This window comes from Mus musculus, chromosome 10 (genome assembly GCF_000001635.26).
Source record: "Mus musculus strain C57BL/6J chromosome 10, GRCm38.p6 C57BL/6J".
NCBI lineage: Eukaryota > Metazoa > Chordata > Mammalia > Rodentia > Muridae > Mus > Mus musculus.
The window spans coordinates 73371378-73385874 of NC_000076.6; the positions used below are offsets into that span (position 1 = coordinate 73371378).

Below are 14497 nucleotides of genomic sequence, written 5' to 3' on the forward strand. Positions count from 1 at the left end.
AGTTCCTATTCTAGTCTATTGTATAGTCCATCTTCCTCCTAGGCTATTGTAAATTCCTGTGTATGAGTGTAACTCAGCTATCTATAGTTCTAAGTATCTACTCTGGTTCCTCCCTAGACCACAACCTTCCTTCTTCCTAGATAGTGGTAAATTCCTGTGTAGGGCAGTGACTTAGCTATCCATGCCCAGGGTCAGCTCAAGGACTGCCTAGAATCTAACTTAGCTATATGTCAAATAGAGGCACTTATAATAAAGTAATATTAAGGAAAAGCACACAGATCCGTTTACCAACTAAAGCAAGGACATTGGAGAATTCATTATACAGGATGCCACGGTTCCAGGAGAATAAGTTTCCATGAACTTTTCACCTTGGGACAGCGCCCAGGTTTTTGGGGACTGTCTCATGTGTCACTACTGGAGTGGATGTAGCATATACTTACCTATATCATCTATAAATGTATATCTATATCATCTACATCTATATCTATATGCCTCTATCTCTATATCTGTCTCTATCATTATATATATACACATATATATATGTATATATATATATACATATATATATGTGTATATATATATTCTCACTTCCTCCCTCATATTTATATTACCTTTATTTTCTATTTAAAGTAATATGTTTAAAGAGGAGGGGATAATAGGTAAAATAGGATTAGATTGTGCTAGAACAAACACTTGAAATTCTAGCCAGAGTTATGATTAATAGTAAAAAGTCAATTGATATTTTAAATAACTAAGAAGTCTAGTAGCATCCTAAATGAATTGAGTCTCATTAGCTTTCAAATGTATGATAAAAAAATCTTCAGAGAAGCTGGTATCTGAAGGTGTCAGAGTGAGTGGGTGAGTCTCAAGAAAGGGTTCTCCTTGTGCCTGGTATGATGTAAAGGGCAGCTTCCATTACCAAGTGGTGTTTACAGCTCATAGATAGGATAAGTAGAAAATCGATTGGAGAAATTTGGAGACAAGGGTACAATCCAAGGCAAATCTCTTGATTTCACCTCCACCACTAGGTACCTACTTGCTTGTTTGGATTTGCCTTGTGGTATTTTTCTTCTCCTTCTCATCCTTCTTCTCCTTCTTTTTTTCCTTCTCCTCCTTCTCCTCCTTCTCCTCCTTCTCCTTCTTCTCCTTCTTTTCCTCCTCCTCCTCCTTCTCTTTCTGTTTCTTCTTCTTCTTATTCTTCTTCTTCTTCTTCTTCTTCTTCTTCTTCTTCTTCTTCTTCTTCTTCTTCTTCTTCTTCTTCTTCTTCTTCTTCTTCTTCTTCTTCTTCTTCAATATTTTATTTATTTACATTTCAAATGTTATGTACTTTCCTGATTCCCTCCCCAGGACCCCCCTTGTCCCATCCCCACTCCTCCTGATTCTATGAGGGTGTGACCCCCATCCCCTCTGCCCTTGCATCCCCCTACACTGGGGCATCGAGCTTTCACAGGACCAAGGGTCTCTTCTCCCATTGATGCCTGACAAGGCTATCCTCTGCTATATATGTGGCTGGAGCCATGGGTCTCTCCATGTGTACTCCTTGGTTGGTGGTTTAGACTCTGGAAGTTCTGGTTGGTGGATATTGTTGTTCTTCCTATGGGGTTGCAAACCCCATCAGCTCCTTTAGTCCTTTAACTCCTCCATTAGGGACCCCATAATCAGTTCAATGGTTGGCTGTGAGCATCCAACACTGTATTTGTCAGGGGCTCCTCCTTCTGTGGCTCTTTTTGTTGTTGAAGCCTTACATTTGCCACATTGTCTAGGCTTCCAGGCTTCCATATAGCCCTTTGCTTCTTCCACTCTTGACATTCCTTGGCTTCCTTCTGTGTGGTCAGCTCCAAAGGCTTGCAATGGAGAACCAGAGTGTTTCTCTGCTGCTGTTATTATTATTATTATTTATTTAATTCTCTCTTTCTTGAGAATGAAGGACTCTTGGGAGATGAATGTGTAAAGCAAGCCTTCCTTCTATGGTGTCCGTTCTTCCCCTTGCTGCAGTTTCCACATCTAAGCCCAGTGGGTACTACTTTTATCAGTCTCCAGGGAGAAAGATTCACCTTGAGTCAAACTTATGACCCTTCTCCCTGGCAGGTAATACTTTTGAAATGGGAAAGGCAAAGTGCCTTGAACTTGGACCCCTCTCCTTTCTTTTCTTTTTTTAAATTAAAAAAAAAAACAACTTACTTTACATTTCAATCATATCCCTCTCTCCTTTCTTCCCACTCCCACCCTTATAAAACCCTCCCCCCACTAATATCAAATATATATAAAGAACTCAAGAAGGTGGACTCCAGAAAAATCAAATAACCCCATTATAAAATGGGGCTCAAAGCTAAACAAAGAATTCTCACCTGAGGAAAACCAAATGGCTGAGAAGAACCTGAAAAAATGTTTAGCATCCTTAATCATCAGGGAAATGCAAATCAAAACAACCCTGAGATTCCATCTCACACCAGTCAGAATGGCTAAGATCAAAAATTCAGGTGACAGCAGATGCTGGTGAGGATGTGGAGAAAGAGGAACACTCCTCCATTGTTGGTGGGATTGCAAGCTTGTACAACCACTCTGGAAATCAGTCTGGCGGTTCCTCAGAAAATTGGACATAGTACTACTGGAGGATCCCACAATACCTCTCCTGGGCATATATCCAGAAGATGTTCCAACTAGTAAGAAAGACACATGCTCCACTATGTTCAAAGCAGCCTTATTTATAATAGCCAGAAGCTGGAAAGAACCCAGATGCCCCTCAACAAAGGAATGGATACAGAAAATGTGGTACATTTACACAATGGAGTACTACTCAGCTATTTAAAAGAATGAATTTATGAAATTCCTAGGCAAGTGGATAGAACTGGAAGGTATCATCCTGGGTGAGGTAACCCAATCACAAAGAACTCACATGATATGTACTCACTGATAAGTGGATATTAGCCCAGAAACTTAGAATACCCAAGATACAAGATACAATTTGCAAAACACATGAAACTCAAGAAGAACAAAGACCAAAGTGTGGATACTTTGTCCCTTCTTAGAATTGGGAACAAAGCCGCCATGGAAGGAGTTACAGAGACAAAGTTTGGAGCTGAAACGAAAGGATGGACCATCTAGAGATTGTTATACCTGGGGATCCACCCCATAATCAGCCTCCAAATGCTGACACCATTGCATACACTAGCAAGATTTTGCTGAAAAGACCCTGATATTGTTGTCTCTTGGGAGACTATGCCGGGGCCTACCAAACACAGAAGTGGATGCTCACAGTCAGCTATTGGATGGATCACAGGGCCCCCAATGGAGGAGCTAGAGAATGTACCCAAGGAGCTAAAGGGGTCTGCAACCCTTTAGGTGGAACAACAATATGAACTAACCATTAACCCCCGGAGTTCGTGTCTCTAGCTGTATATGTATCAGAAGATGGCCTAGTCAGCCATGGTTGGAAAGAGAGGCCCCTTGGTCTTGCAAACATTATATGCCTCAGTACAGGGGAACGCCAGGGCCAAGAAGTGGGAGTTGGTGGGTAGGGGAGGGGGATGAGGGTATGGGGGACTTTTGGGATAGCATTGGAAGTGGAAATGAAGAAAATACCTAATAAATAAAATAAATAAATAAATAACCCCCCCCCCCATCACTCTTTCCCTTTCTCCTCAGAGAAGAAGAGCATCCTTTGGGACCCATCCTATCTTGGGACACCTAGGCCCAGCAGGACTAGGCATAATCCTTCTCTGAGGTCCAGTGAGGCATTTCAGGTAGGGGGGAAATGTATCCAATGACAGGAAACAGAGACCAAGACGGCCCCCTTCCACTTGTTCAGGTACTCACATGAAGAACAAGTTGTACATTTGCCACAAATGTGTTAGGGGGCTTAGGTCCAGCTCCTGCATGCTCCCTGCTCATCCAGTCTTTGTGAGGTCCCTGGCCCCCAGTGAGTTGACTCTGTAGGCTTACTTGTAGTGTCTGGCTTGTTCACTGTTATCCCCCAACACTTTCACGAGACTCGGGGACCTGTACCAGATATTTGGCTGTGGATGACCACATCTGCATCCTTGATGAAGCCTCTCACGAGACATTTATGCTAGCCTAGGTTCCTGTCTGCCAGGATAGCAGAACATCATTATTATTGTCTGGTTCTTTGGTAACTGACCTTCTTTGTCGTCTTTGAGAATCCAAGGAGAAAGAACACTTCCACTGGCATTTGGGGCTGGGTGGGTTATAAGGCACCCCATAGTGTGCCACAGCTTGGGATCTTCTTACTAGTGGCTCATACTTTTCTCTTTTGTTCTTTACTGAGAAATCTTGTGACTTTGGGTTCCAAAATCTTAGTGTGGAACGGTTTGGGGTGAAATTCAAAGTGTTCATTCTTGATTTCATCTTTGACTCTCACTCTCAGATTAATTTCTCATTCCACAAATCAAAACTAACAGGCTGAGTAGATGGCTTCTTCTTGGCCCACTTTCAAGAATTCCAAGATCAAGTTCCTGTGCTTTGAATGTGTGTGTGTGTGTGTGTGTGTGTGTGTGTGTGTGTGTGTGTGTGGTTGCAGTTTCTTGAAATACTCTGGCTCTTATTTTGCTGTACTTCTACAAATCACATGGCTTGAGGAATGTTTGGTTTGCACTGCAGGAATCTGGGAGTCTCATGAGATCTTATATTTCACAGTTTCATGTACATTGAATTTATCCTCTACAATTTTTGTAGCAAGGATAATGTTTTCCCTGTAAAACATTTTTAGGATGTCTTTGCTCTGGGTTATAATTAATCCAAAGTAAATAAGCCATTTTAGATTCTCTTAGGTATTGGCATATCAAGGGTTTCAAAGATTTGCAGGAGATTAAAAATTCAAAACACTGTGCTGAGACTCACTATTCTTTCCCAAAATAAAGCATTGAGTATGATATTGATAGCGTAATTATACCTCCAATCATCAGCTAATGTTGTTCAAATTCCCTCATATTTTTTAACTTTCTAAAGTTTCTTTGTAATTAGCATGTACATTATTAAGCTTTCTTATGGCATTTTTCTCATATGTGTCATTATATTTTCTTCTTATTCTTTTGTCTCTCTCATTATCTCTCTCTGCCATATCCATCCATTGACAAGTGGAAGCAGTACTAGTCATACAGTCTCACACCTACCCCAATCCTGTATTCTGAAGGAGCCTGTTCTCTGAGCTGAAGAAAGCACATACTTCAAAGACATAAGTATTAATTTGCAAAAACAAGAATTTTAAATAATAAAAAAGATTAAAGTAGAATGACAGTGTTAGAAGACAGCAGATTCTCTTGTTTAAAGGGTATGCCTTGAACATTCCCCGTGAAACCCATGCTTTTACCTTCAAATACCTTTAAGAATGCCTTGGTGTGATGGTTGGGGAAGCCTTATCATTACATTTCTTTTATGATTTTTATTTTTTAGTTTTATTTCTAGCAAGATTGTTTAACTTACAAAGAAACCTATTTCTGTTTGTTATTAGTCCTGGGAGCCTCAGAATCTATTGATTGTCCCTTACTGTGGAAAAATTAAAACTGGGCTTAGATATTGTCTGTAGCCAATATAACTACTTCACTTCCATCATGTATTTGCATGTTATTTCTTAACAGGCTAAATATCACACTGTTCTAATTGTCTTAGTTACTGACTAATTAATGGGCACGTGGTTTTTAATAAATGAGTTCTATTTTTAACTATTATGCAATTAATGTTTTGTACAGAAAGATCATGGTGGTTATATTATTTTTTGTCTGTGTTTACTGGTTCAGTTAAGAATATCTCCCGCCTATAATCTTCAAATTCTTTATGAAGCTGTGGTCACAACATTAGTGTGGTTGGCTTCAACACATTCCATTCCTTACTGGGTTTGAAATCTACCATTGACCAGGTGTTAATCCCTGTGAGCCTTTCTCTTTTAGATGTCAATCAAAAAGTTTTTTGTTGTTTGGTTGGTTAGTTTATAATTGTATTCATTTCAGTTCTTAAAGCAGCAAGTGTCTACTCTTGATCATAATAATAGAAGAGAAAACATTTAATGAACAGCAAAATTCAGATGTTTGCTTAGGACACTAATAGTCCTAAGTGAGCGGCAGGGGGAAAGGCAAGCATAATTAACCTTGAAAGGCATAATGCAGTATAGAGAAGAGGTTCTTCCTTCAAACCTGCTGAGTCCATGTAGAATATCCAACAACTCTGAACCCAACAGGACTGAAGTTGAGAACATTGTCAGATTGAATTTATAAAAATCCTTAGTCAGCCTCAATTTAAGCTCACTGTATAAAGTACTTCATCAAATGGTCCAAAATAGAAGTTTCCTTGTGATCTTTTGGCACAATGTGTGGACAAGACATATGGGGTAAATTCTAAAATGTTCTTCCACATTCAGGAAAATACTATAATTTCTATTGTAATTACATGGACCGGTTCAATTTCCATATAACACAATAGCTGCAATCATTTCTTTTTTTTTATTTTTATTTGAGGCTTTAATTTTTTCAGTGGGCCATGTTTGGATCTATATAGCTGGGAATGACCTTGAACTCTTGAACCTTCTGCTTCCGTGTCCTGGCTGCTGATTCTATAGTGTGTGTTATGACTCTGGGCTTACAGCTATAATTTCTAAACTATGTGTTAGGGCTTAAGCATCGTGAATCTCCTTAGTGCTTAATGGAAAAGCATGCACCAGCTATGAAATGAAACTAGATCTTTTATCTCATCAAGAAAAGAATCAGATCAGTTACTCCTGCCTGAAAACCCAGAGTCGTCCCCTTGTGCTGGTGAAGTGTTTTGTGGGCACTGTTCTGTTTGTTAAAGTAGCTTTGTGTATGTGCAGATTTCATCAGTCAAGCCTTATAATAATGGCAGAGGTGAGGCAGTCACCCACTGTTTCTTAAGCAAACAAAAGCTTATGTTTAACATTTTGGAGCTCCGAGGAACCTTGAATGCTAATGTCAAGTGCAAACGACTCAAATGGCTAGGTATTTAAGGCCTTTTACTTTCAACTCTTGAGATTTAATAAGTATAATAACTGATAGAAGAATTAATAAGGAGATCTGATGCTGTTTAATCAAGGGTGTAGGGTTATAGTTTAGGATAGTCAAGAGATATCATTCCAGAGAAATAGAGAATTATGCTTCCATGAAATGAAACAGTTTATAATATAGAAATTGCACTATGAAAGGCCCATGTATTAAGTTACAGTAAGTTACTGGCTGCCAGAGACACCCCACCCCATGTGCATGTATGTGTGTTACACACACACACATATGTAATTAGTCTGTATTTCTATTTATTATTTCATTCTTAGCAGCAGAATTTGGAATGATACTATCCTCATTAAATGTAAACCTCTGTAAGAGCTTCACATCTCCCAGCTTTCCACATCATTGGGAAATACCGAAGACAAATAGAACAGATAAACTTTTTGAGGCAAATTACTTAGTAGCCTCTCAGTTTGATTCCCAACCCCAATGATATTTTCCAGCTAGTTATTTCTCCTAATGCCTTTCCCTCCCTCTCTTTAGATGGAGTGAGTATCTTGGTTATATAAGATACCATTCATTCACACTTGTGGCTGTTCTCAGACCTGCTTAGGCACCTCAAAGTACTTCTGGAGAACATTGTAGAACATGGTATATAAGTGAGTTGCACTGAAAAACATGGAAAATGAGAAAAACCACACCGTAGAACATGGTATATGAGTGAGTTGCACTGAAAAACATAGAAAATGAGAAACGCACAATGTTGAACATTGTATATAAGAGAGTTGCACTGAAAAACATGGAAAATGAGAAATACAGAGTGTAAAACATTGTATTTGAGCAAGTTACAATGAAAAACATGGAAAATGAGAAAAACCACACTGTAGAACATGGTATATGAGTGAGTTTCAGTCATGAACACAGTCCCACCTATGACTTCTACTGGACTGAGACCCAGGAATGTAGCAATGTGCCTCTAGCACATGGGTTGGATCCAACCTGGAATGCTTGCTTGTTCTTCACTGTTCTAACTCTTGTTTACTAATACCTTGGCAGAAGCTTGTGCTTTATTCTGCCTGGACTCTAAAGGCTAGTTAGCCATGCCCACTACTGTGTGTGTGTGTGTGTGTGTGTGTGTGTGTGTGTGTGTGTGTGTGTGTGTGTGTGTTGTGTGTGCGAGTGCGCGTGAGTGTGTGTGCTGTATGTCCCTGCACATGTACCAAGCTAGAACAATATGTTGGCTCTCCTGCTTCATTACTCACCCCAGTATTCCATTGACACGGGATCTCTCCTTGAATCGAGGACTTGGCTGATGGCCACTAATCCCCAAAGATTCTTCTGTCTCAGCCTCACATAGGATGGGGTTACAACATCTCTGGATTTTTATCTAATGTTTGTGTAGCAAATCCTCTTACAGAGCCATCTCTGCAGTTCTCTACCACACTGACAAATATCATCTTCTGATACATGAAAGGACTCAAAACCAACTTATTGAGATTTACAAATACCTTATATGGTCATGTTCCACTATAATATCTGAGCAAAAATTATTTATGGCAGAAATTAAATAAAGTAATAAAAGTTCTTCTTAAGATATATTGACCAATTCCTTCATTCAATCTTGAAATAAATATCAAATAATTTACATTATTTGATATTTTCTTTTACTTCAATCTCTATAGTTACTTAAGCAATTTGAAAATATTTTTATTTTTTATAATATGTGTGTGTGTTTTCTCCTGAATGCATGAAAATGTAGTGTATGCATGCAAGCCCCTAACAAGGTTAAAGAGAGCATCAAATCCTCTAGAACTGTTTGTGAACCACCATGGAAGTGCTGGGAACCAAGCCCAGGTCCTCTATAAGAACAACAAGTGCTGTGCCATCTCCACAGTCCCTTCCCTAAAATTATTATGTGATAGATCTCTTCATATGGTAATGCTTTACACTCTGAAGTTGGCTTTAGCTGAGCAGCTCCCACTAACATTAGCTTAGAGCAGTGATTCCCAACCTTCCTAATGATTAGACCCTTTTATACAGTTCCTCATGTTGTGGTGACCCCCAATCATAAAATTATTTTCATTGCTTTTCCATATCTGCAGTTTGTCTGCTGTTGTGAATTGTAATGTAAATGTCTGATATGCAGGATATATGGTATGTGACCTCTGTGAAAGGTCGTTTGAACCATAATAGGGACACAACTTACAATTTAGGAACTATTGCCATAGAGGACTGTGACACTGCTTGCTATATCAAGTGATAAACCAGCAATGCAAATAACAGCATTGCACTTGTATGTCTTTGTCATTTTCTAAGACACTGTAAGTATAAGCGTACACAGAATAGGTATTTGCAGTTCAACATCCCAGAGAAAAGACCCCGGAGACCCTGCAGAGCCTGTCCCTTGAGCACCTCCCTCTTTTTATCAATCTTTGTTTTTCCTTTCCTCTACAGAACCCAGGTGCCTTACCTTCTGAGGAAATCAGATCCTGTTTTATACTTTTCCATTTACAACCTGAGCATGCAGTCTCAGTCTTTATTTATTTTCCCAGCCACCATCCCCATAGAACATAGAACATATGATTTTATGTGTTGCTCATCCTTTTATTCTCATGTATTTGCCATGTTTATCCTTCCATAGTTAGACATTCTCACGTTTGCCATATTTACAATTCTATCCTTCTTACATGTATTGCCACATGTCTTTAAATTATGTAACAATGCTCAGTTTAATTTTCTCATTGTCCTTTTGATGATAGTTATCTCAGTTTGGAATCTTGAATCATTCATTTATGTTTTGGTGGTGGTGGAGGAGGTGGTGGTGTTGATGGAGGTGATGGTGGTAGTAGATAGGGTAGAGATGGTGGTGGTGGTGGTGGAGGTGGTGATAGTGTTTGGGTGAAGGTGGTGGTGGTACTGATGAAGGTGGTATTGGTGGCTGTGGTGGTGGTAAAGACGGTTGTGGTAGTGGTGGTAGAGATGGTGGTGGTGGTGTTTGTTTGGTTTGGTTTGATTTTGTATCATTATTAGTACATACTTTTGTCGGATATAGGTCTGGCAGTACAATTACTAGGTCTTGGTTGGTGTATATATCCAGCTTCTATGTAAAATGATTGGCCATTTTCCAAAGAGGGTGTAATAATTTGACACTGTTCTCAGCAGTGTATGAGAATTCAGAGGCATGCAATTGTCAAAGTCTTTATCGATGAACCAGTTCTGGACTTTTTAAGCATGCTGGCATTTAATTATGGTCTCAGTTTTTATTTCATTTGCTATTAATGAGGTGAGTCACATTTAATATATTTATTATTGAAGATTCATGTACTGTATCTGTGAAATGATTTACCAATTAACTTGACTGTTTTCAATTTTCTTTCTTGTTTTTATTGATCTGAAGAATCTTAATTTTCTTGAAACAGGAACTTGCCAGTCACGTGTGTATTATATATCTTCCTTTTGACTGGTGCATTCATTTTTAATGCTTTTAATTTTATCATTTTAAAAATAAGAGTCTTGGCTGTAAATCTAATATTTTATGGCTTATAGGTTTTTTAATCTAATTGTTTAAAAGTTCGTTTCCTGCTCAAAGGTCAAACTCTATTTTCATAGAATAACTTTAAAACCTATATTAATTTGTATTCCACATTCAATACTTCAATCTTTCACAGGTGGGCTTATGTTCACAGTTTTAGATCAAGGTCATTTAAGTTTCTACAATATGAATTAATTTGACCTAGCATAAACTTCAAACAAAATTTTTCTTCTCTCTAATCAAAATTTATCCAAATAAGTTCTTGTAAGTCAGTGTTTATAATTTTTTTGTTTCAACATTTCCAATACTCCATTTTCACACATGTATAGTTCATATATAAGTATATACTAACGTTTTACAAAATTAATTCTGTATATGTGTTTTTAAAGATACTTTGGAATCCTCATGTAATTATATTTCCCTGTTATTTTTAGCTTTCGACTTTGACTTTTTCCAAAATAATTGTTTTGTGAACATGATTGACTTCCTCATCCATTCAATCCACTCTCTTTCTTTCTCTCATTACAATACAAGCAGGCATCTAAACCAAAAATTATAGTAGTAAAGTAAAACTTTAAAAAAAATATCAAACAAGAATCAGGCAAACTAACCACATAGGAAACAAAAGGAGCCAAAGAAAGTGCACAAGAAACACAAGCAGATGCTGAGACACACCTTGGCACACACACAGAAAACCCATTACACATAGAATCAGAGACTATAATATGCAAGCAAAATATCTGCAAGGGGAGAAGCAGAGATAAAGCATTGTATGAAAAAAAATCAAAAGAAAACTTTAAAAGAAAATTACCATTGGGTTAATTTCATGTTATCCATCTACTGCTGGCCATGGGGTCTGCCTTTAAGTGTGATGGTTTGTCCTGTGAGATTCCAATGAAGAAAACTAATAACTCTACAAGGTGTTATCAATTGGATGTATCTTCTGGGTTAGGGATGGGAACTTGTGTACACTTCTCTCAGTGCTGGAAGGTATAGACCTGTGCAGGTCCGCTCATGCCTCCACCATCTCTGTGAGTTCATGTGCATCAGTCCTGATGTGTCTAGAAGGCGTTGTCTCCTTACTGTCTTCCATCCCCTCAGGCTCTTACAATCTTTCCTCCCCCTATTCCTCAGAGTTCACTGTTTTCCTTTATAAGAATTGCAGAGCTTATAGGGTCTCTTCACAGCAATAGAAATCCTAACTAATATACACCTCTAGCTCTAAGTTTAGAAAATCTGTGATTTTTCTACTTCTGTTTCTTTTATTTGTTTCTTACTTTTATTTATTATTATTATTTTTTAATTTTATTTAATCTTTTTTTTTTTTTACGCTCCAGGTTTTTTCCCTCCCAGTCCATTCTCTTACTGTTCCCCATCCCATACTTCCTCTCTGTCCCCCTGTCTCTATGAGGATGTCCTTACCTCCACCCCCCCCTGCCCTACCCACCCCACCAAACCTCTAAACTCCCTGGGGCCTCCAGTCTCTTGAGGGTTATGTGCATCTTCTCTAACTTAACCCAGACCCAGCAGTCCTCTGCTGTATGTGTGTTCGGGCCTCATATCAGCTGGTGTATGCTGCCTGGTTGGTGGTATAGTGTCTGAGAGATCTCAGGTTAATTGAGACTTCAGATCCTCCTACAGGGTTGCTCTCCTTCTCAGCTTCTTCCAGCTTTTTCCTAAGTCCACCACAGGGGTCAGCAGCTTCAGTCCATTGGTTGGGTGCAAATATCTGCATCTTATTCTTTCAGATGCTTATTGGGTCTTTTGGAGGGCAGTCATGATAAGTTCCTATTTTGTGAATGTTCCATAGCCTCAGTAATAGTGTCAGGCCTTGGGACCTCCCCTTCAGCTGGATCCCACCTTGGGCCTGTCATTGGACCTCCTTTTCCTCAGGCTCCTCTCCATTTCCATCCCTATAGGTCTGTCAGACAGGAACAATTATTACGGAAAAAATAACTTTTCTCATACAATATATCCTTCTTTACAGTTTCCCTTCTAGAGAGTTATAACTACAAGTGTACAAGTGATGTCTACTACCCCAAAGAGGCACCAATGTATTTGATACACAAACACCCATGTATAAATAATGAGGGACTTCAAAGTGAAGTGGTTTAGAACTTTTGAAAAGATGCGTTGTTGATTATAGATTATTGATAAGAAAGAACCTCAGGGGGAATGTAAAACTGATGTTAAATATTGAAATCCTATTCACTGCATCTGTTTAAACATTTGTCTTGGTCATGGTGAATATGCATGTTAACATTCCCTTACAGAAATGCTGGAAGGCATCTCAGAGCTTAAATTTTTAAAATACACAGTCTTAAAAAAGGATTCCTCCTTCCAAGATGCTGAAATTAGGAAGAACCTCTTGTTCCTTTTTTTTTTCTCCCTCTTGTGTCTTCATAACTAGTAAGAGGCTCCCATTTGGCAAAGATCTTGATGACTTTTGCTGTCCTATCCTAAGAAAAGCTAGGACAGTTTTGAGGAGCTCTAGTTTACAAGCGTGATGAAATCCTCTTAGAAACACTGAGATTTAGAAGCTAGTGAGATTTGTGTGTGATTTTAGTGCTTCAGGAAAAGCTTGGGGTGAGAAATTGAATGGAATTGATAACACGAATAGCTACAATTTATTGAATATTGCCAGTATTGAAAATATACGGCTTAGGAATATATTAAAAATACATCTGTATATTTTTCAGTTTTTTAATACTGTTATAAGAAACATATTAATGTCTCTGTATTACACATAAGCCAAGATTTAGGGAGCTCTAGCAGACATTTAACCAAAGTAAATAATAGAACATGGTTCTATGTACTCCAAGCATGTCTCTTTCCTGTAGGAAACAAAACAAACCCATCTACAATTTCTGACTCCGCATGTGTCTTCTTCCTATAGGTACCAAACCACAGACTTAACGTACATATAGAGGGAATGAAAGATGTCCAGGATTTATAAATGATGGATGTTTAAAGGCTAGTATAAGGGATAAAATTTTCATGCACATCCCTAACTTTCTGCTACTGATATTAAAGTTCGCTACATCATAACGAACTGAAAAGGATGAGCGCCTGTGCGTCTAGGATTTTGATTTAGGATGTTGTGATGTACACACTTTATAGTAACGTCAATGTAATTTCAGCATGAGTCTAGATTTACACTCTGTTGAGATGATCGGTCTCTGAGTCATGACATCTGTTGGTTTATCTGACAAGTACGCTCACTGAATTTTAGATAAGTGCCCTAGATTTTATTTAGCATTTTTTGTAATCTCCATAGCAACCTTATTTATTTACAGTGCATGTTTATTCTCCACGTGTTCCGTTCCTGCACAGTTTTAAGATACAGAGAAAGGCCAGTTGTTCCCAGCATGTGCTCATTTCCATGGCATACTTCAGATTGGAGTTCTGCGTAAGCTGTATGGATTGCAAACATTATTTCTGTACATAGTTTTTTTTTTTGCAGATTTTCTTTCTACTGAGAAGTACCAATTTTGTAAATCTAGATATTTTTCTTTTCCATACATTGATATTTTGAAATGGTAAATTTGGTAAATATATTTGTGCATACAAAGCCAGTTTTGCGGGAAGAATGGGAATCAGGGCCAAAATCCAGAAGGAACGAACACTGGGTCCCAAGGGTCATCATAGTCAGAAGGCTGGAGACACAGCACAGCCTGGCCTACTTAGGAACTGTGGGGTATTGCCTGTCCCATCACTAAGGCTTGCTTTCAAGAGCATTTACATATAAATGTATTAACTTTTTACTAGATCATATTTTTGGAAAATGTATTTGTAAATCATCGATGGATGTTCGAGGAGGCAGGCATATTTAAACTGACTTAAGCATGATACAGTGTGTACATGTATTAGTTTATGATATGGTGGTACCTTAGAGATTTGTATAGCTTTAAATGTTTGTTAAAATTAATTTTTTCCTTTTAATTAATTAATTAATTACATTTTTGGTTTTGTTTTGTTTGTTTCTTTCTTTGTTTGTTGT

General features: G+C 38.3%; 1 protein-coding gene and 1 pseudogene across 14 annotated transcripts in view; one reads left to right on the forward strand and one right to left on the reverse strand.

Moving 5' to 3' along the window:
- Positions 1–14497, forward strand: part of Pcdh15 (protocadherin 15) — a 1553555-nt gene that overhangs the window by 275101 nt on the left and 1263957 nt on the right. The window contains exon 3 of one of the 14 annotated variants that reach the window (XR_001779430.2): positions 3646–3743. The exons of the other annotated variants lie outside the window; for them this stretch is intronic. The gene's annotated coding sequence lies outside the window, so the exon portion shown is untranslated. The remainder of the gene's footprint in view (positions 1–3645; positions 3744–14497) is intronic. 14 annotated transcript variants of the gene reach the window in all.
- On the reverse strand, positions 4113–4642 carry Gm19168 (predicted gene, 19168; annotated as a pseudogene).